The sequence below is a fragment of the Diceros bicornis genome, chromosome 31 (genome assembly GCF_020826845.1).
Source record: "Diceros bicornis minor isolate mBicDic1 chromosome 31, mDicBic1.mat.cur, whole genome shotgun sequence".
In the NCBI taxonomy this organism is placed as follows: Eukaryota; Metazoa; Chordata; class Mammalia; order Perissodactyla; family Rhinocerotidae; genus Diceros; species Diceros bicornis.
The window spans coordinates 41,789,616-41,810,606 of NC_080770.1; positions in this window are offsets into that span (position 1 = coordinate 41,789,616).

Consider the following 20,991-nt stretch of genomic DNA (forward strand, 5'->3'; position numbering starts at 1 on the left):
GTTTGGATCCCAGGCATGCACTGACATGCCAGTTCTCTGGCCATGCTGACACCGCGTCCCAAATACAGTAACTAGAAGGATGTGCAACTATGACATACAACTATCTACTGGGGCTTTGCGGGGAAAATAAATAAATAAATAAAATTATTAAAAAAAAAAGAACATCTTTACTCTTACAATAATAGCTATATGTTTGAAAGGCACCAGTGGATTACAAAATGAAGTACTTGACCAATGTTGTATCCTCATTTTCCCTCCAGGGAGAACACAACATTCGTGTGTAATGCAGGGCTGCTGCTTTATTGTTCTCTCCTTTCAAGACATTTTATTACTTGTAAAACATAATAGGATTAATGGTGATATATGAGTAACAATATAAACTTACAGACAGCAAAAAGATACTATTTCAGTGTCATCATTTTATGTACTGTAACAAACAGTAATATTTTCATAGTGTAATATCTTGATTGATCATAAATTTTTTCCTGGCTCATTTTTATGCTAATTCATTTATTAGATTACCAAATTTATACTTTTATGATCTTTATTTTCAATCAATATAATTGAAGGGACATCAGTTGTTCTTGGTAAGTGAAAGTTCAGAAAAAATTTTTGATAATGTATAAGTTTGAGAAGGATCTTTTTGTTTTTTAAAAGAGAAGTCAGGCCTGGCCCTGTGGCTTAGTGGTTAACTGCGCGCGCTCCGCTGCTGGAGGCCCGGGTTCGGATCCCGGGCACGCACCGACGCACCACTTCTCCGGCCATGCTGAGGCAGTGTCCCACATACATCAAGGATGTGCAGCTATGACATACAGCTATCTACTGGAGCTTTGGGGGAAAAATAAATAAATAAAATTATAAAAAATATAAAAGAGAAGTCATTTAATATTTAGAAAAGTTCTCAAAAATCATCAAACTCTTTAATTTTACAGAAAGGAATACTACGTTCCAGAGAGGCTAAGTACGTTGTCACACACTAACCAGAAACAGACCTGGGCCTAGAACTCAGGTCTGAGTCACCTGACTTCTACTGGACCACACTCAAGGGAGCACACCCTCTTCTTACTGGTAATTTCTAATACTAAGTTATTTTCAAAAGCACAGTTGAGAGAAATTGTAAATAAATAAAACATGAATTTATATAAAAAAGTAGCAATTGCGACCCACAATTTCTATTCCATATGAGTGTTTCCTTTCTTGTAGGTCTCTTGTTTTCAATACCAAGTCCATTTTGGTAACAAGAAAAAAGACATAATGTTTAGTTTCTTTAGTAACATACAAAAAGCTTCTGTGGAAATTAAAAAGACACTAACTAATGTCTCGTCTACTAAAGCAACTTAAGAATATTATTTGATTTTGGGAAAGCTCTGAGAGATTTTTTTAAAAATCATATCCACGTGACTATTAGTCCAGCCAGGCACATCTCCACATGACATCTCCTAGAGTGCCCAGTTTTCTGCTGGATCCAGCTATTGTCAGGCCCAATGCTCTGGCTGAGTAGAGAATGATGCCGCTTCTGAAAAGCATGTACTCAGTTCCACTTCAAGGCTGATTGATGGAGACACTAGGAAAGGAAAAGATGAAAATATTACCCTAATCAATGATGTAAAACACAAGCTATGAGCAACCGTTAAAAGAATTCTCTATGAAATTGATCAAATCTACTATCACTACACCGGGCTATTTCCTATCAGTAATTTGACACATAAACAAATAGAATAGTGTATTTAATGATATCAATTCTTTTAGTTGTGTGCTTTTCCTTTTAAAACTACATATGCTTATATGTGTTTGCTTTATTTTCAGGTGGTGTCACCGTGTCAAGGCCTCGCGGGCAGGTGGGGCTTTCACTGAGGACCCCCAAGGCCCCCCCTAGGCCCGCTGGCTGTGCACGTGCCCTTGGCCTCATGGGTTAAACCCAAGGCCGCAGGGCTTCCATAGCGAGCGGCCAGAGAAAGAAGGGCCCATGGAGAGGTAGGCGAGGTGGGCAGGGGGCGCCATCTTACTCTCCTCAGCTCCCTGAGGTAGAGAGAGACAGAGACAGAGACAGAGAGAGAGATCCCTGACCTCTGAGTCTCTGCCTCCACCGCTTGCTGGTGCCAACTCACACGCCATCCCACTTCCACCCATCAGCCCCACGCCTGCCCCGGGGCCAGCCACACCACAGAGAGGCCTGTTCCTGCTCACCTCTGTGCCAGTCCCTTCCCGACCTGACCCCAGTGCAGGGGAGAAGATTCAGACAAGTCTTTCCTTGTCCCTCTGCATGACAATAGACTTCCTCCCCTCTCCCATTCCACAGGCCCACCCAGGACATCCACATTTGTCATTAGCTCAGGAGAGGATGCAAGATGAGAATCTCTGCTATTGTGTGGGGAGACTCAGTTTCCCGGGTTTTCCCCATGGACACATGTTCTTGAGCTGGGTCTGATTTTCTCCAGACAACCTGGCTTGCTAAGGAATTGGCCAGCCCTAAGAACCTGAAGAGAAAGGGCGGATGGGGATTCTCTCTCTGCCCCCGACAGCCCCGAGCTGGGTCGGTCCCTCAGACCCGGCCAGGGGCAGCCCATCCCCCGGCGCCCTTCCCCGGGGCATCCAAGGGCAGGCTGGGCGCCAGCCCCAGCCCGCTCGCCACTGCCACGACCATCGTCCTCCCTCGGGGGGCCTGGGGAGGACAGGACCCGGGTGTGGGAGGCCTCCAGATCTCAGGTCTGGCACACCGTTTACCAGGCTGCTTCCTCCTCTGACGGGGGCCTAACACAACCCCCAGGAGACTTGGCAGCCGCCCCCAGGGCTCTAGCCTCTGGAACTCGTCCCCTTGGAAGGGGCATGGCCCAGGTGCCAGGTTCAGCTGGTCGGCCAGCCTCCTTTGGAGAAAGCAGGCAAGCCGAGCCAGGCTTGCAGTGGCCCTGGCGTGACACCTGCCACCTCAGGCAGAGGGCCTCCCGCGTGCCCTCCATGGCGGATTTCTCCCCGGAGCCGTGGCCTGGGCACTAGGAAGGCCGGGCCTCCCCGACTTCCTGGAGGAGGGGCTCCCCAGTTACGCCCTGGCCCCCAAACCCTCTGGTGCCATCTGCCTGTCTCGGCACTTCTGACTCCACAGAGCCTTTCCTACACCTGGGCTGCCTGCCATGGCAAAGTGCAGGCGTGGGGTGAGGCCATGGCTTTGTCTTTCCAGGAAGAAATGAGCCCCTGGCCGAAGCAGCAGGCCCAGGCATAGCCTTGAGCTTGAAGCCCAGTAGGTCTGTGGCCCTCAGGGCCAGAGCAATGCTTTCAAGGCAGGGAAGCGGCCTCCAAGCTGAGTGGGAGTGGGGGAGGGGAGGGAGACAGCTGAAGCCGAGTCCAGAAGGGCGGCGATGGAAGAGCTGCAGCTGGGTCAGAGCCTGGAGGGAGGGCGGGGCATTCACTGAGGACCCCCGAGGTCAGCCCTAGGCCCTGGCGGTCGCGCATGCGCCCTTGGCCTGTGCTGTGGGTGGGGGGTTGAAGCCAAGCCCGCAGGGCTCCCGGAGCAGCCAGAGAAAGAAGGGCCCATGGAGAGGTAGGTGAGGTGGGTAGGGGGAGCCACCTTACTCTCCTCAGCTCCCTAAGGGAGAGAGAGAGAGACAGAGACAGAGAGAGAGATCCCTGACCTCTGAGTCTCTGCCTCTACCGCTGGCTGGTGCCAACTCACGCGCCATCCCACTTCCAGCCATCACCCCCACGCCTGCCCCGGAGCCAGCCCTACCACAGAGAGGGAGCTTCCTGCTCCCCTCTTTGCCTTCCCTTCCCGACCTGACTCCAGTGCAGGGGATAAGCTTCAGACAAGTCTTTCCATGTCCCTCTGCATGACAATAGACTTCCTCCCCTCTCCCATTCCACAGGCCCACCCGGGACATCCACCTTGGTCATTAGCTCAGGAGAGGATGCAAGATGAGAATCTCTGCTATTGTGCGGGGAGACTCAGTTTCCCGGGTTTCCCCCATGGACACATGTTCTTCAGCTGGGTCTGATTTTCTCCAGACAAGCTGTCTTGGGAAGGATTTGGCCAGCCCTAAGAACCTGAAGGGAAATGGCGGAGGGGGGTTCTCTCTCTGCCCCCGACAGCCCCGAGCTGGGTCGGTCCCTCAGACCCGGCCAGGGGCAGCCCATATCCCGGCGCCCTTCCCCGGGGCATCCAAGGGCAGGCTGGGCGCCAGCCCCAGCCCGCTCGCCACTGCCACGACCATCGTCCTCCCTCGGGGGGCCTGGGCAGGACAGGACCCGGGTGTGGGAGGCCTCCAGATCTCAGGTCTGGCACACCGTTTACCAGGCTGTTTCCTCCTCTGACGGGGGCCTAGCACACCCCCCAGGAGACTTGGCAGCCGCCCCCAGGGCTCTAGCCTCTGGAACTCGTCCCCTTGGACGGGCCTGGCCCAGGTGCCAGGTTCGGCTGGTCGGCCAGCCTCCTCTTGGGAAAGCAGGCAAGCCGAGCCAGGCTTGCAGTGGCCCTGGCGTGACACCTGCCACCTCAGGCAGAGGTCCTCCCGTGTGCCCTCCATGGCGGATTTCTCCCCGGATCCGTGGCATGGGCACTAGGAAGGCCGTGCCTCCCCGACTCCCGGGAGGAGGGCCTAGCCCCGTTGCGCCCTGGCCCCCAAAGCCTGCGGTGCCATCTGCCTGTCTCGGCACTTCTGACTCCACAGAGCCTTTCCTACACCTGGGCTGGCTGCAGTGGCAAAGTGCAGGCGTGGGGTGAGGCTAAGGCTTTGTCTTTCCAGGAAGAAATGAAGCCCTGGCCGAAGCAGCTGGCCCAGGCAGAGCCTTGAGCTTGCAGCCCAGCACGCCTGTGGTCATCAGTTCCAGAGCAATGTTTCCAAGGCAGGGAAGAAGCCTCCAAGCTGAGTGGGAGTGGGGGAGGGGAGGGAGACAACAGCTGAAGCCGAGTCCAGACGGGCGGCAAAGGAACAGCTGCAGCTGGGTCAGAGCCTGGAGGGAGGGCGGGGCATTCACTGAGGACCCCCGAGGTCAGCCCTAGGCCCCGGCGGTCGCGCATGCGCCCTTGGCCTGTGCGGTGGGTGGGGGGTTGAAGCCAAGCCCGCAGGGCTCCCGGAGCGGCCAGAGAAAGAAGGGCCCATGGAGAGGTAGGCGAGGTGGGCAGGGGGCGCCATCTTACTCTCCTCAGCTCCCTGAGGTAGAGAGAGACAGAGACAGAGACAGAGAGAGAGATCCCTGACCTCTGAGTCTCTGCCTCCACCGCTGGCTGGTGCCAACTCACACGCCATCCCACTTCCAGCCATCAGCCCCACGCCTGCCCCGGGGCCAGCCACACCACAGAGAGGCCTGTTCCTGCTCACCTCTGTGCCAGTCCCTTCCCGACCTGACCCCAGTGCAGGGGAGAAGATTCAGACAAGTCTTTCCTTGTCCCTCTGCATGACAATAGACTTCCTCCCCTCTCCCATTCCACAGGCCCACCCAGGACATCCACATTTGTCATTAGCTCAGGAGAGGATGCAAGATGAGAATCTCTGCTATTGTGTGGGGAGACTCAGTTTCCCGGGTTTTCCCCATGGACACATGTTCTTGAGCTGGGTCTGATTTTCTCCAGACAACCTGGCTTGCTAAGGAATTGGCCAGCCCTAAGAACCTGAAGAGAAAGGGCGGATGGGGATTCTCTCTCTGCCCCCGACAGCCCCGAGCTGGGTCGGTCCCTCAGACCCGGCCAGGGGCAGCCCATACCCCGGCGCCCTTCCCTGGGGCATCCAAGGGCAGGCTGGGCGCCAGCCCCAGCCCGCTCGCCACTGCCACGACCATCGTCCTCCCTCGGGGGGCCTGGGGAGGACAGGACCCGGGTGTGGGAGGCCTCCAGATCTCAGGTCTGGCACACCGTTTACCAGGCTGCTTCCTCCTCTGACGGGGGCCTAACACACCCCCCAGGAGACTTGGCAGCCGCCCCCAGGGCTCTAGCCTCTGGAACTCGTCCCCTTGGAAGGGGCATGGCCCAGGTGCCAGGTTCAGCTGGTCGGCCAGCCTCCTTTGGAGAAAGCAGGCAAGCCGAGCCAGGCTTGCAGTGGCCCTGGCGTGACACCTGCCACCTCAGGCTGAGGGCCTCCCGCGTGCCCTCCATGGCGGATTTCTCCCCGGAGCCGTGGCCTGGGCACTAGGAAGGCCGGGCCTCCCCGACTTCCGGGAGGAGGGGCTCCCCAGTTACGCACTGGCCCCCGAACCCTCTGGTGCCATCTGCCTGTCTCGGCACTTCTGACTCCACAGAGCCTTTCCTACACCTGGGCTGCCTGCCATGGCAAAGTGCAGGCGTGGGGTGAGGCCATGGCTTTGTCTTTCCAGGAAGAAATGAGCCCCTGGCCGAAGCAGCAGGCCCAGGCATAGCCTTGAGCTTGAAGCCCAGTAGGTCTGTGGCCCTCAGGGCCAGAGCAATGCTTTCAAGGCAGGGAAGCGGCCTCCAAGCTGAGTGGGAGTGGGGGAGGGGAGGGAGACAGCTGAAGCCGAGTCCAGAAGGGCGGCGATGGAAGAGCTGCAGCTGGGTCAGAGCCTGGAGGGAGGGCGGGGCATTCACTGAGGACCCCCGAGGTCAGCCCTAGGCCCTGGCGGTCGCGCATGCGCCCTTGGCCTGTGCTGTGGGTGGGGGGTTGAAGCCAAGCCCGCAGGGCTCCCGGAGCGGCCAGAGAAAGAAGGGCCCATGGAGAGGTAGGTGAGGTGGGTAGGGGGAGCCACCTTACTCTCCTCAGCTCCCTAAGGGAGAGAGAGAGAGACAGAGACAGAGAGAGAGATCCCTGACCTCTGAGTCTCTGCCTCTACCGCTGGCTGGTGCCAACTCACGCGCCATCCCACTTCCAGCCATCACCCCCACGCCTGCCCCGGAGCCAGCCCCACCACAGAGAGGCAGCTTCCTGCTCCCCTCTGTGCCGTCCCTTCCCGACCTGACTCCAGTGCAGGGGATAAGCTTCAGACAAGTCTTTCCATGTCCCTCTGCATGACAATAGACTTCCTCCCCTCTCCCATTCCACAGGCCCACCCGGGACATCCACCTTGGTCATTAGCTCAGGAGAGGATGCAAGATGAGAATCTCTGCTATTGTGTGGGGAGACTCAGTTTCCCGGGTTTCCCCCATGGACACATGTTCTTCAGCTGGGTCTGATTTTCTCCAGACAAGCTGTCTTGGGAAGGATTTGGCCAGCCCTAAGAACCTGAAGGGAAAGGGCGGAGGGGGGTTCTCTCTCTGCCCCCGACAGCCCCGAGCTGGGTCGGTCCCTCAGACCCGGCCAGGGGCAGCCCATATCCCGGCGCCCTTCCCCGGGGCATCCAAGGGCAGGCTGGGCGCCAGCCCCAGCCCACTCGCCACTGCCACGACCATCGTCCTCCCTCGGGGGGCCTGGGCTGGACAGGACCCGGGTGTGGGAGGCCTCCAGATCTCAGGTCTGGCACACCGTTTACCAGGCTGCTTCCTCCTCTGACGGGGGCCTAGCACACCCCCCAGGAGACTTGGCAGCCGCCCCCAGGGCTCTAGCCTCTGGAACTCGTCCCCTTGGAACGGGCCTGGCCCAGGTGCCAGGTTCGGCTGGTCGGCCAGCCTCCTCTTGGGAAAGCAGGCAAGCCGAGCCAGGCTTGCAGTGGCCCTGGCGTGACACCTGAGACCTCAGGCAGAGGTCCTCCCGCGTGCCCTCCATGGCGGATTTCTCCCCGGATCCGTGGCCTGGGCACTAGGAAGGCCGGGCCTCCCCGACTCCCGGGAGGAGGGGCTAGCCCCGTTGCGCCCTGGCCCCCAAAGCCTGTGGTGCCATCTGCCTGTCTCGGCACTTCTGACTCCACAGAGCCTTTCCTACACCTGGGCTGGCTGCAGTGGCAAAGTGCAGGCGTGGGGTGAGGCTAAGGCTTTGTCTTTCCAGGAAGAAATGAAGCCCTGGCCCAAGCAGCTGGCCCAGGCAGAGCCTTGAGCTTGCAGCCCAGTACGCCCGTGGTCATCAGTTCCAGAGCAATGTTTCCAAGGCAGGGAAGCGGCCTCCAAGCTGAGTGGGAGTGGGGGAGGGGAGGGAGACAACAGCTGAAGCCGAGTCCAGAAGGGCGGCAAAGGAACAGCTGCAGCTGGGTCAGAGCCTGGAGGGAGGGCGGGGCATTCATTGAGGACCCCCGAGGTCAGCCCTAGGCCCCGGCGGTCGCGAAAGCGCCCTCGGCCTGTGCTGTGGGTGGGGGGTTGAAGCCAAGCCCGCAGGGCTCCCGGAGCGGCCAGAGAAAGAAGGGCCCATGGAGAGGTAGGCGAGGTGGGCAGGGGGCGCCATCTTACTCTCCTCAGCTCCCTGAGGTAGAGAGAGACAGAGACAGAGACAGAGAGAGAGATCCCTGACCTCTGAGTCTCTGCCTCCACCGCTGGCTGGTGCCAACTCACACGCCATCCCACTTCCACCCATCACCCCCACGCCTGCCCCGGGGCCAGCCCCACCACAGAGAGGCCTGTTCCTGCTCACCTCTGTGCCAGTCCCTTCCCGACCTGACCCCAGTGCAGGGGAGAAGATTCAGACAAGTCTTTCCTTGTCCCTCTGCATGACAATAGACTTCCTCCCCTCTCCCATTCCACAGGCCCACCCAGGACATCCACATTTGTCATTAGCTCAGGAGAGGATGCAAGATGAGAATCTCTGCTATTGTGTGGGGAGACTCAGTTTCCCGGGTTTTCCCCATGGACACATGTTCTTGAGCTGGGTCTGATTTTCTCCAGACAACCTGGCTTGCTAAGGAATTGGCCAGCCCTAAGAACCTGAAGAGAAAGGGCGGATGGGGATTCTCTCTCTGCCCCCGACAGCCCCGAGCTGGGTCGGTCCCTCAGACCCGGCCAGGGGCAGCCCATATCCCGGCGCCCTTCCCCGGGGCATCCAAGGGCAGGCTGGGCGCCAGCCCCAGCCCGCTCGCCACTGCCACGACCATCGTCCTCCCTCGGGGGGCCTGGGGAGGACAGGACCCGGGTGTGGGAGGCCTCCAGATCTCAGGTCTGGCACACCGTTTACCAGGCTGCTTCCTCCTCTGACGGGGGCCTAGCACACCCCCCAGGAGAGTTGGCAGCCACCCCCAGGGCTCTAGCCTCTGGAACTCGTCCCCTTGGAACGGGCCTGGTCCAGGTGCCAGGTTCGGCTGGTCGGCCAGCCTCCTCTTGGGAAAGCAGGCAAGCCGAGCCAGGCTTGCATTGGCCCTGGCGTGACACCTGCGACCTCAGGCAGAGGTCCTCCCGCGTGCCCTCCATGGCGGATTTCTCCCCGGATCCGTGGCCTGGGCACTAGGAAGGCCGGGCCTCCCCAACTCCCGGGAGGAGGGGCTAGCCCCGTTGCGCCCTGGCCCCCAAAGCTTTCGGTGCCATCTGCCTGTCTCGGCACTTCTGACTCCACAGAGCCTTTCCTACACCTGGGCTGGCTGCAGTGGCAAAGTGCAGGCGTGGGGTGAGGCTAAGGCTTTGTCTTTCCAGGAAGAAATGAAGCCCTGGCCGAAGCAGCTGGCCCAGGCAGAGCCTTGAGCTTGCAGCCCAGCACGCCTGTGGTCATCAGTTCCAGAGCAATGTTTCCAAGGCAGGGAAGAAGCCTCCAAGCTGAGTGGGAGTGGGGGAGGGGAGGGAGACAACAGCTGAAGCCGAGTCCAGACGGGCGGCAAAGGAACAGCTTCAGCTGGATCAGAGCCTGGAGGGAGGGCGGGGCATTCACTGAGGACCCCCGAGGTCAGCCCTAGGCCCTGGCGGTTGCGCATGCTCCCTTGGCCTGTGCGGTGGGTGGGGGGTTGAACCCAAGCCCGCAGGGCTCCCGGAGGCACCAGAGAAAGAAGGGCCCATGGAGAGGTAGGCGAGGTGGGCAGGGGGCGCCATCTTACTCTCCTCAGCTCCCTGAGGTAGAGAGAGACAGAGACAGAGACAGAGAGAGAGATCCCTGACCTCTGAGTCTCTGCCTCCACCGCTGGCTGGTGCCAACTCACACGCCATCCCACTTCCACCCATCAGCCCCACGCCTGCACCGGGGCCAGCCACACCACAGAGAGGCCTGTTCCTGCTCACCTCTGTGCCAGTCCCTTCCCGACCTGACCCCAGTGCAGGGGAGAAGATTCAGACAAGTCTTTCCTTGTCCCTCTGCATGACAATAGACTTCCTCCCCTCTCCCATTCCACAGGCCCACCCAGGATATCCACATTTCTCATTAGCTCAGGAGAGGATGCAAGATGAGAATCTCTGCTATTGTGTGGGGAGACTCAGTTTCCCGGGTTTTCCCCATGGACACATGTTCTTGAGCTGGGTCTGATTTTCTCCAGACAACCTGGCTTGCTAAGGAATTGGCCAGCCCTAAGAACCTGAAGAGAAAGGGCGGATGGGGATTCTCTCTCTGCCCCCGACAGCCCCGAGCTGGGTCGGTCCCTCAGACCCGGCCAGGGGCAGCCCATATCCCGGCGCCCTTCCCCGGGGCATCCAAGGGCAGGCTGGGCGCCAGCCGCAGCCCGCTCGCCACTGCCACGACCATCGTCCTCCCTCGGGGGGCCTGGGCAGGACAGGACCCGGGTGTGGGAAGCCTCCAGATCTCAGGTCTGGCACACCGTTTACCAGGCTGCTTCCTCCTCTGACGGGGGCCTAGCACAACCCCCAGGAGACTTGGCAGCCACCCCCAGGGCTCTAGCCTCTGGAACTCGTCCCCTTGGAAGGGGCCTGGCCCAGGTGCCATGTTCAGCTGGTCGGCCAGCCTCCTTTGGAGAAAGCAGGCAAGCCGAGCCAGGCTTGCAGTGGCCCTGGCTTGACACCTGCCACCTCAGGCAGAGGACCTCCCGCATGCCCTCCATGGCGGATTTCTCCCCGGAGCCGTGGCCTGGGCACTGGGAAGGCCGGGCCTCCCCGACTTCCGGGAGGAGGGGCTCCCCAGTTACGCCCTGGCCCCCAAACCCTCTGGTGCCATCTGCCTGTCTCGGCACTTCTGACTCCACAGAGCCTTTCCTACACCTGGGCTGCCTGCCATGGCAAAGTGCAGGCGTGGGGTGAGGCCATGGCCTTGTCTTTCCAGGAAGAAATGAGCCCCTGGCCGAAGCAGCAGGCCCAGGCAGAGCCTTGAGCTTGAAGCCCAGTAGGTCTGTGGCCCTCAGGGCCAGAGCAATGCTTTCAAGGCAGGGAAGCGGCCTCCAAGCTTAGTGGGAGTGGGGGAGGGGAGGGAGACAGCTGAAGCCGAGTCCAGAAGGGCGGCGATGGAAGAGCTGCAGCTGGGTCAGAGCCTGGAGGGAGGGCGGGGACTTCTCTGAGGACCCCCCCGAGACCAGCCCTAGGCCCCGGCGGTCGCGCATGCGCCCTTCGCCTGTGCGGTGGGTGGGGGGTTGAAGCCAAGCCGGCAGGGCTCCCGGAGCGGCCAGAGAAAGAAGGGCCCATGGAGAGGTAGGTGAGGTGTTCAGGGGGCGCCATCTTACTCTCCTCAGCTCCCCACCACAGAGAGGCCTGTTCCTGCTCACCTCTGTGCCAGTCCCTCCCCTCTCCCATTCCACAGGCCCACCCAGGACATCCACATTTGTCATTAGCTGGGTCGCTCCCTCAGACCTGACCAGGGGCAGCCCATCCCCCGACGCCCTTCCCCGGGGCATCCATGGGCAGGCTGGGCCGCAGCCCGCTCGCCACTGCCACGACCATCGTCCTCCCTCGGGGGGCCTGGGCAGGACAGGACCCGGGTGTGGGAGGCCCCTCTGCCTCTTCCCTGAAGCTTCTTATGGCTGGCCAAATACTTCACAAGACAGGTTCGCTGGAGAAAATAATACCCAGCTTAAGAACACGTGTACAGGGGAGAAACCCGCGAAACTGAGTCTCTCAACACAATGGCAGAGATTCTCCTCCTATCTCCAGCTGCAGACAAAGGAGGATGTTGTGGGTGTGGTTTGGGCATGTGAGACTGGAGAAGACAATTGTCATGGAGAGGGACATGTAGACGATTGGATTGTCTGAACCGGTTCCCCTGCAGTGGGGTCAGGCCCGGAAGGGACAGCACGGAGGTGACCATGAAGGGGCCTCTCTGTGGTGTGGCTGGCCCCGGGGGGCCTCACCTGGGGATGGGGATGGAGGGGGGGAAGTGGGATGGCCTGTGAGTTGGCAGCAGTGGTGGATGCAGATACTCAGAGGTCAGGGATCTCTCACTCTTTCCCTGCCTGTCTGTCTGTCTGTCTCTCACTCTCTCTCTCTCTCTCTCTCTTTCTCTCTCGGGGACCTGAGGAGAAGAGGTGGGCGAGCCCTGCCCGCCTCGCCTACATGCCTTCCTCTCCCCTGGCCCCTTCTTTCTCCAGCTGCTTTGAGTGCCCTGTGGGCTTGGGTTCAACCCCTGAGGCCAAGGGCGCATGCGCCACCCGCCACCGCCAGGGCCTAGGGCGGGCCTCGGGGGTCCTCAGTGAAGGCCCCGCCCGCCCGCCAGGCCAGGCCAGGCCAGTCCCAGCTGAAGAAGGAACGCCAACGCCCTGCTGGACTTGGCTTCAGCCGTTGTCTCCCTCCCATCCCCCACTTGCAATCAGCTGGCCGGCCGCTTCCCTTCTTTGGAAGCGGTGGTCTGGACCTGGTGGCCAAAGGCCGACTGGGGTGCCAAGTCAAGGCTCTGCCTCGGCCAGCTGCTTTTGCCCGGGCCTCATTTCTTCCTGGAAAGGCAAAACCACGGCCTCACCCCACGCCCGCACTTGTCGACTCCAGCCAGGTGGAGGAAAGGCTCTGTGGAATCCGAAGGGCCGAGACAGGCTTATGGCCAAGCAGTGAGTGAGGCCCCAGCAGGCCGCCGGCTTGGGGAGCCGCTGCCACACGGGCAGGCCCTTCCGGCGACGGGTCCCAGCATCATCTCTGGAGGCGGGAGGGCCTGGCCTTCCTAGTGCCCAGGCCACGGCTCTGAGGAGAAATCCGCGTTGGAGGGCACGCGTGAGGCCCTCGGCCTGAGGGCGCTGGTGCCACGCCGGGGGCGACTGGAAGGCTGGCTGGGCTCGCCTGCGTTGTCCAAAGGAGGCTGGCCAACCAGCCCAACCGGCCACCTGGGCCAGGCCCCTTTCAAGTGGACAAGATCCGGGGGAAAGGGCCCTGGGGCCTGCCGCCAAGTCCCCTGGGGCGTGTGCTGGGCCCCCTCAGAGGAGGGAGCCACCTGGCAACCTGTGTGCCAGACCTTAGATCTGGCGGCCTGCCACACCCGGCTCCCTGCCCTGCCCACGCCTGCCTCCATCCACTCCACGGAGGACGATGGTGTTGGCAGTGCGAGCGGAGATAGCCGTTAGAGACTTCACTTGGAGTTGTAGTCCAAGAGCATCACAGAAGAGCACTGAGCCTGGGCTCGGCCATTTATCCGCTTTGTAACCTGGCTGAGTTTTCTAGCCACTGTACCCAGTCTCTTCATCTAGCAAATTGTGCAAAGAACAACATTGACTACGTCGGGATGCTTTCAGGGTCATGTGAGTTAAGATATGTTCCAGCACAGCGTTTACATTCAGGGTGCAGTCCTTGGCTCAGTAGAAGTGTTCGCTGCTGTTCTTATAATTTTCATTATTTCACGTCCTTATCTTCCTCGTGAGTTCCCTGTCAAACCAACCACGATCCACGGTGTCAGCAGTTTGATTCCAGGTCCCTGCTTCAAGGCCTGCAGAGGGAACCTCGTGCTCATAACCTCCTGTTTTTCTCCCAGTCTCTGGAGGGATGCATTGACCTCTAGCTTGTCTGCACTGAGGCACGGAATGGGGTCCCACACCCAACCCCGCGTCTCCTCCTTTTCATATCTGATGCTTTGGGAAGACTGCTTACTGTTCACTCGGTGGACTATACTCCCTGACATGAGCAACGCACGGGAGAGAGGCGGTAGGAAACACTGATCCATGTAGGGCTCTGAGTTGACCATAACACAGAGTACAGTTGATCAAGGGCCGAGGTAGAGTTCCTTAAGGCAAAGATCTGCCGAGATGAGGGTGTTCTGATGTGACGCCGCCTGAAAATAAAGCAAACACATAAAAGCATATGTAGTGGTCAAAGGGAAAGCACGCCACTAAAAGAATTGATCCCATGAAATACACTATTCTATTTGTTTATGTATCAAATGACTGATAGGAAAGAGCCAGGCGTAGAGATAGTAGACTTGATCAATGTCATAGAGAATTCTTTTAACAGTTGTTCATGCCTTGTGTTTTACATCATTGATTAGGGGAGTATTTTCGTCTTTTCCTTTCCTAGTGTCTCCATCTTTCTCAACTTTTCCAGGAGACATATTTACATTATCCTCTAAAATGTTAGGGAAATTTTAAAAAAGTTATGACACATTGGAAGTTGTTGATTTTGTATATGGGAGGAGCACTAGATTGCAAGTGAATTAGTGATCATTAGAGTTTTAGTTTGGTAAAAGACGGTAGTTGGAGTTGATACCAGGATGTTTGTAACCCAGTTTTTACTTCATTATTTGATGTAGTTTTCCAAATGCCAGAGCCGGTCATTTTTAATGTAATAACTTGTCTCATTTTAGAATATGTGTTCTTGGAGAGGGTGATGCAGGTAAGTAGAAAATAATTTAATGTAGTGACTTGTTTTTCTCCAATGGATCTCTTATAAACCCAACAGCCATATAGCATTCTTTTGTCCAAATGACCTGATGGCACTTTCTTAACTTTTCTTGCTGTGACTCTAGCAATCTAGGGTCACACCACCTTCTCTCTCCTAGTCATGCTTTCAGTTGTAAGAGTGATATTGTCAATAGTACAGTGAGCAATTGGCACACACTCTACTCTTTTCTTACATGTATATATATGTATATGTGTGTGTGTCTATATTTCTCAACTGCGAACTTTGGTAACATAATTGTTAAGGTGTGAACTATTTGCAGTGCACTTAACAACTGATGGCTACACATGATTGTGTAGTGACATCACGGTTAAAACCCTTCTTTGCAACATGTGGCCCCTTTCAGTTTTATTTTCAAGGAAAGGGTTCAATGACTTTTTTCTTTTGGAAGAAGAAAGACTTGCATTTCCATCTTAGAAAATCGAGAACTGGTTTCTTGCCTTTTTTCTTTTTTTGTCTTCAGCTCCTCGTCCTACTGGTTACTAATTCACATGTTCAGTCACTTCAGATTCATGGTGCTAACCCTTTGCCTTGTTCAAGGCTCTGACTTTAATTATTCCATAATCCCTTCTGTGAAGGAGGTTTCTCTCCACGCTCATCTAGCGAGGAAGGAACCGACCCTCCTTTATGTGAACTTGGAGACAGAGGCCAAGGTGAAGCCTCGGTGCCCCTCCACACCAGTGAGCTGCAAAAGGGCTGCAGAGTCCTGTGAATCTTTGGCTCCCCTCCTGGCTCCCTCCGGAGTTGGCATTGCCTGCACGGAGGAGCCCAGCTCCTTTCAATCGAATTGTTGAAGTCTCCTGAAGCCGGCTGAAGGATAAGACTGGCCGGAAAGGACATCAGCAAGCAGTGTGCTCCAAAAGTGGGTGGCAGAAACACTCAGAAGAAGAAAACCTTTCCGTTTCTCTTGTTTTCTCTTTATCTTCTCTCCCTTCCTTTTCCTTTCCTTAGATGGTACAGAGCCTGTCCACCCCCCATGGTGGCTGTTTTTCTCCTCAGAGCCCCAGGACAGAGCTGTATCTCTTAGTTGTAGGTCAACCCATGGGGGTTCTTTGCCTGGAGTCCCACGGCAGTTTATTCACATCTCTTTCATTCAAATGATTTCAGTAGTGTAATTTATCTGTTTAGGCATATCTGTCTTCCTTGCAGACACCCAACATTTCAAGACCTTTGGGCACATAGTAGATACTTAAGTACTTGAGTGAATCCGTGAAGATCTTTTGTTGAATACGATCTAAATAAATACAATACCTACTCAGCACACGAATGCAGGCACTTGAGAGAGAGTTTGGTGTCTGCTGAAGCAGGCTGTGGACCAGCTTAGGGGCTCAGTGCCAAAGTGACCCAATAGATTTAGACAAAATGAACGAGATAATTAACTTCAATTTTACAATTCATGGAGAACAGGAGCAGGATATCTAGGTGTGAATCGAGACTTGATCATTCTTGTTACATCTTTGGAAAACCCAGCCCTTTTTCTTTCTATGGATATTTGACTCATCCCAAGCAGCTGCCTTATTGGTATTTATGGGCAGATCAAATTGAAAAGAAAACCCAGAATAGTATTATGGCTAGCCTTAGGGAATATCTTTATAATATAAAAGAACAAAAGTCGGAGTTAGAGCAAAGATTGAAAGTCAAATTTACTGAAAATTCCCTGTCTCCTCCCTCCTACACTCCCTTATATCCCCAACTCCCTGTCCCTGACTCCCAAGAATATCTTTTGGATTTCTGGGTCCCTGGCCCAAATCCTCCCCTTCAAGACTTATCTCCTCAGTCACCTCCTCAGCCAGTTCCCTTAGGTCCCAGGACTCCAACTTCTCTGCAGTTCATCCAGCTGCCTGTTTTATCTTCTCTCACTGTTGAAGATTTACAGGGGGCGCTTAGGCCTGACCTCCAAGCAAGGGGCATACAGGTTACTTGTGTAAATGTTATAAACCAAGAAATAAATTTAGTAGAAACACCCAGGAAGGGCAAGAAGGTTCGTTTTGCTGTGTCTTACAACTCCTCCTACTTTCCAGGGCTCTGTAATCAGGGTCTGTCAGCTTCAGACATTCCTATGCAGTATCCACTGAAGATGTATCCTGGACCTCCGCTGCAGAGAATTCATGTCCCCTGGACAGCAGCTGATCTTTTAAATTATGAAACTCTCCTGCCTCCATTGCCAGAAGACCCTACTAAATTTAGAGAAGAATTAGAAAGATTAGTGGCTATTCATAGCCCCACCCACCGAGACCTTGACTGGCTGCTAAGGGGCGTTCTTCCATCCCATGACTACACTGTAGTTATCAGACAGGCCAGACGGCCCCCTAGCAAAAACCCCCCTCATAGAGGAAATACATGGCCAGACCCTCTCCCAGACCCTCCTGCAGATGACCAGGAAGTGGCACAGCTACAGGCTGATATTCAAGGTTTAATAGGAGCGATTCTAGAGGCGTTTCCTCCTAAAGTTAATCGGTCAAAAATTGAATTATGCACTCAGAACGAGGGGGAACAACATAAAGCTTTTGTTGAACGGTTTACTCAGACTTTCCAAAGGCACACTGCATTGAATCTGGAAGCTCCAGAGCATAAGAATCTCCTAATTTCTGCTTTAGTTGGAAATTTTCTTCCTGATATAAAGAAACAAATTCAAAACAGTGTGGTTGTTTGGGCAGGGCAACCATTAAGTGTAATAATGGAGGCTGCTACACAATTCTTTGAAAATTGTCAGAAAGAAAGCAAAAAAAATAAAAATAATTAAAGACAACTCTTCTTGCTTTGCAAATTGAATCTTTTGAAAAGCAAAAATTCAACCCTGAAAGTAAACTAAAGCCCACTCAGAGGTCTCCCTATTTGCCTTCAGACAATTATAGGTATTGCAAGAAACCAAGGCATTGGAAAAGGGCGTGTGCCGCTCTTAAGAGAAGGGAAAGTTTTGTGGGAGATTGGGATTTGGCCACCCTGAAATCTATCTCTTTACCTTGGTTGTTTTTTCTAGGGACATTTGACCTCCCCCACTAACTGCCTAAAGAATTTGACATGGTGGCTCCTTCCTGGAACAGATCTATCATGATGGCTGTAAAGATAATGTAGGGTAAATGTTACAATAGGAAAGGCACCAACAAGCCCCTCTTATCAGAAGTTCTGTCTCTCTGGCCACATTCTCTGGATGACCCTGCGAAGAGTTGCCAGACAATCATTTACATTTACAAGGGAAATCTCCATTTGTAAAGGTATCTCCCTCTCTGTTTGGAGAAGAGAGGGGGATGAGCTCATTTCAAGTGACTTATCAATGTAGAAGGTGAGGCCTTGAGCTACATAATAAACCTTACTCTTGTTTACTGTGCTTTAGTGGTAATCTCCTGTAACTGACTCCCCCCACCCCCAAAATCCTCCTTTGTCATTGGCTGAAAATGATATTTAAGACGAGAATTTCTGCTATTGTGTTGAGAAACGCAGTGTCCCTGCTTTCTCCCATGTATACATGTGATTAAACTTGGTATTATTTTCTCCTGCTAACCTGTCTTGTTGATTATTTGGCCAGCCAGAAGAACCTTAAGGGAAATGGCAGAGGGAGATTCTCTCTCTTCCCCTGACAGTTTAAAAAATGTTCCCGCTTGACCCCAGCACCACCAAAAGGCTCATTTTTCTCTACCTGAGGGGCATTTCTTCCTCAAATGATGGGGTGAGCCGATCCTTAGTCGCACTCCTGAGCCTACAGTTAAACTTAAAATAGAGGTTCGAAAACTGGATTTCTTAATTGACACTGGTGCGACATTCTCTACTATCCGTTCAAAGGATTTATCTCTACCTGTTACCTCTGATTCTATCAAGCTGTTTGAGTCTCTAGACAGCCTATTTCACTGCCTATATCTAAGCCCACTCCAATATATTTAGGCCCCCTTAACACTCATCATGCTTTTTTAGTTTCTGACTGTTCACCAGCAAACCTCTTTGGCCGAGATTTGTTATGTAAATTCAATGCCACTATAAATTGTAATGAAAAAGGTGTTTTTATCTCCTTGCCTTCTGACCAAGCCCCAAGTCTCCTACTTTCCATGATGGAAACTTGTCCTGATTTAAATCCTTCTGAGGAAGATGAGTCTTTAAAGAATGTCCCAACCAGTCTTTGGGCTACACATGCAAATGAGGTACGATTGTTGCTTAGTGCTGAGCCCGTGCATGTTACTTGGAAAAAAAATAAACCGTTTCCATCAGTAGCCCAATACCCGCTCTCCAGAGATGCCGAGCGAGGAATTCAACCCATAATAGACTCCCTTTTGCAACAGGGTGTACTAGCTTTTACTTCCTTGCCCTGTAACACTCCAATCTTGCCAGTAAAAAAGGAAGGCAAATTTGACTCAGAAGGGAACCAAATCTATATATTTGTACAAGACCTCAGAGCCATAAACTCTTTTGTAATTCCTCGGCATCCTGTGGTCCCTAATCCAGCTGTCTTCCTGACCTCAATACCTGCTGATGCAGCCTGCTTTACAGTAGTTGACCTCTGCTCAGCTTTCTTTTCAATCCCATTACACCCTGACTCACAATTTCTTTTCACATTTACATTTAAAGGGAGACAATTTACATGGACTCGAATACCTCAGGGATATTGTGAGTCCCCCTCAATATTTTCCCAGGTCCTTAAAGTTGACTTGGATTCTGTAGTCTTTACTCAAAGCTCCACTCTTGTTTAATATGTTGATGACCTTTTACTCTGTAATCCAACTAAGCAGGGGGCTCTTACAGATTCGCTCATTCTCCTGAAAGCCCTAGCTGAACGAGGCCATAAAGCCTCCAGGTTTAAACTTCAGTGGGTGCAAATGACTGTTACCTACTTAGGGCATGAGATATCTCAAGGCATTCAAAAGCTAACCCCTAAACGCCTTGAGTCAATTTTATCCATCCATCTCCCCAAAACAAAGAAACAGCTACGTCAATTTCTAGGAGCTGCTGGTTACTGCTGCCAATGGATTCCTAATTTTGCAGCCCTTGCTAAACCTCTGTATTCTCTTCTCCCAGATATCACCCCAGAGCCTATTTCCTGGCCCTCAGAGGCATTAAACTCCTTAGAGGCCTTAAAAATATCTTTGTCCATGCCTCCAGCTCTTGGCTTACCTAATTTTGACAAGCCTTTTCATCTATACTGTCATGAAAATAATGAAATTGCTACAGGCATTCTAGGGCAATCTTTTGCCTCTCAAATACGTCCTATAGTATATTTCTCATTCCAACTAGACCCTGTGGCATCAGGCATGCCCCCATGCTTACGTGCGGTGGCTGCAGCTGCCACCCTGATTGATAAGGCCAGTACTCTTACATTAGGCTCTCCCATTCACCTCTATGTCCCACATTCTGTGTCAGCTATTTTGCAAGTTCATAGGACACAACACGTCTCTACACGGCGACAGACCACCTATGAGCAGGCTCTTTTAACTAACCCTTCCATCATCTTACATCGTTGCAACACTTTAAATCCAGCTACTTTACTGCCCCTTCCTGATGATGGAGAGCCCCACTCCATTCCATATGATTGCCTTGCAACTATAGAAATGGTCTCAAAGCCATGAGAGGATCTCTCAGACATCCCTTTAGACAATCCAGACTTACTTCTGTTTTGTGACGGCTCCTGTAAACGGAATTCCTGGGGAACCATAATAACTGGTTATGCCACAGTTTCCCCACATGAAACTCTTGAAGCTTATTCTTGGCCCACCATAAGATCAGCCCAAGCTGCTGAAGTCATAGCTCTTACTAGGGCCTGCACATTAACAAAAGAAAAAACTGCCACTATTTACACAGACTCCAAATAGGCTTTTGGAGTCTGCCATGTTGTTGGCACAATTTGGAAATCCCGTAGATTCTTAACCTCTGCAAGAACTCCTATTGCTAATGGACACTTAATTACAGCCTTATTACAAGCTATTCACTTTCCTTCAAAAATTGCCATTGTTCCTTGTTCAGCCCATACTAAGGAGACTGATGTCATATCTTCAGGGAATGACAGGGCTGACAGAGCTGCTAAACATGCAGCTCACTATATACCCCCTTATCCGTTTTCCACCCAATTTTTAAACCTGCTTTTATCCCTGACTGATGTTATTAACTATCAGACAAATGCCCCACAATCTGAAAAAGACAATTGGATACAAAAGGGTGCCACACAATTATCAGATGGATTATACATTGGACCAAATGGACTTCCAGCAGCTCCTTTTCTTTTGACTTTTTGGCTTGCACTTATCTCCCACCAAATGGGACATATGTGCAAACGGGGGATAGCTAAAGAACTAAAAGACAATTGGTTTTACCCTGGCATCCATAAAATTTCTGACCAAATCACCTCCCAGTGCACAACTTGCAAATCTTACCAAGTTTCTGGGAGAAATCGGTGTGATCCAGGAAGTCCTCCCAGGCCCATGCTGCCTTTTGCGGCACTCCAAATGGATTTTATGGACTTGCCCTCAGCTTTAGGTTACTCTCAC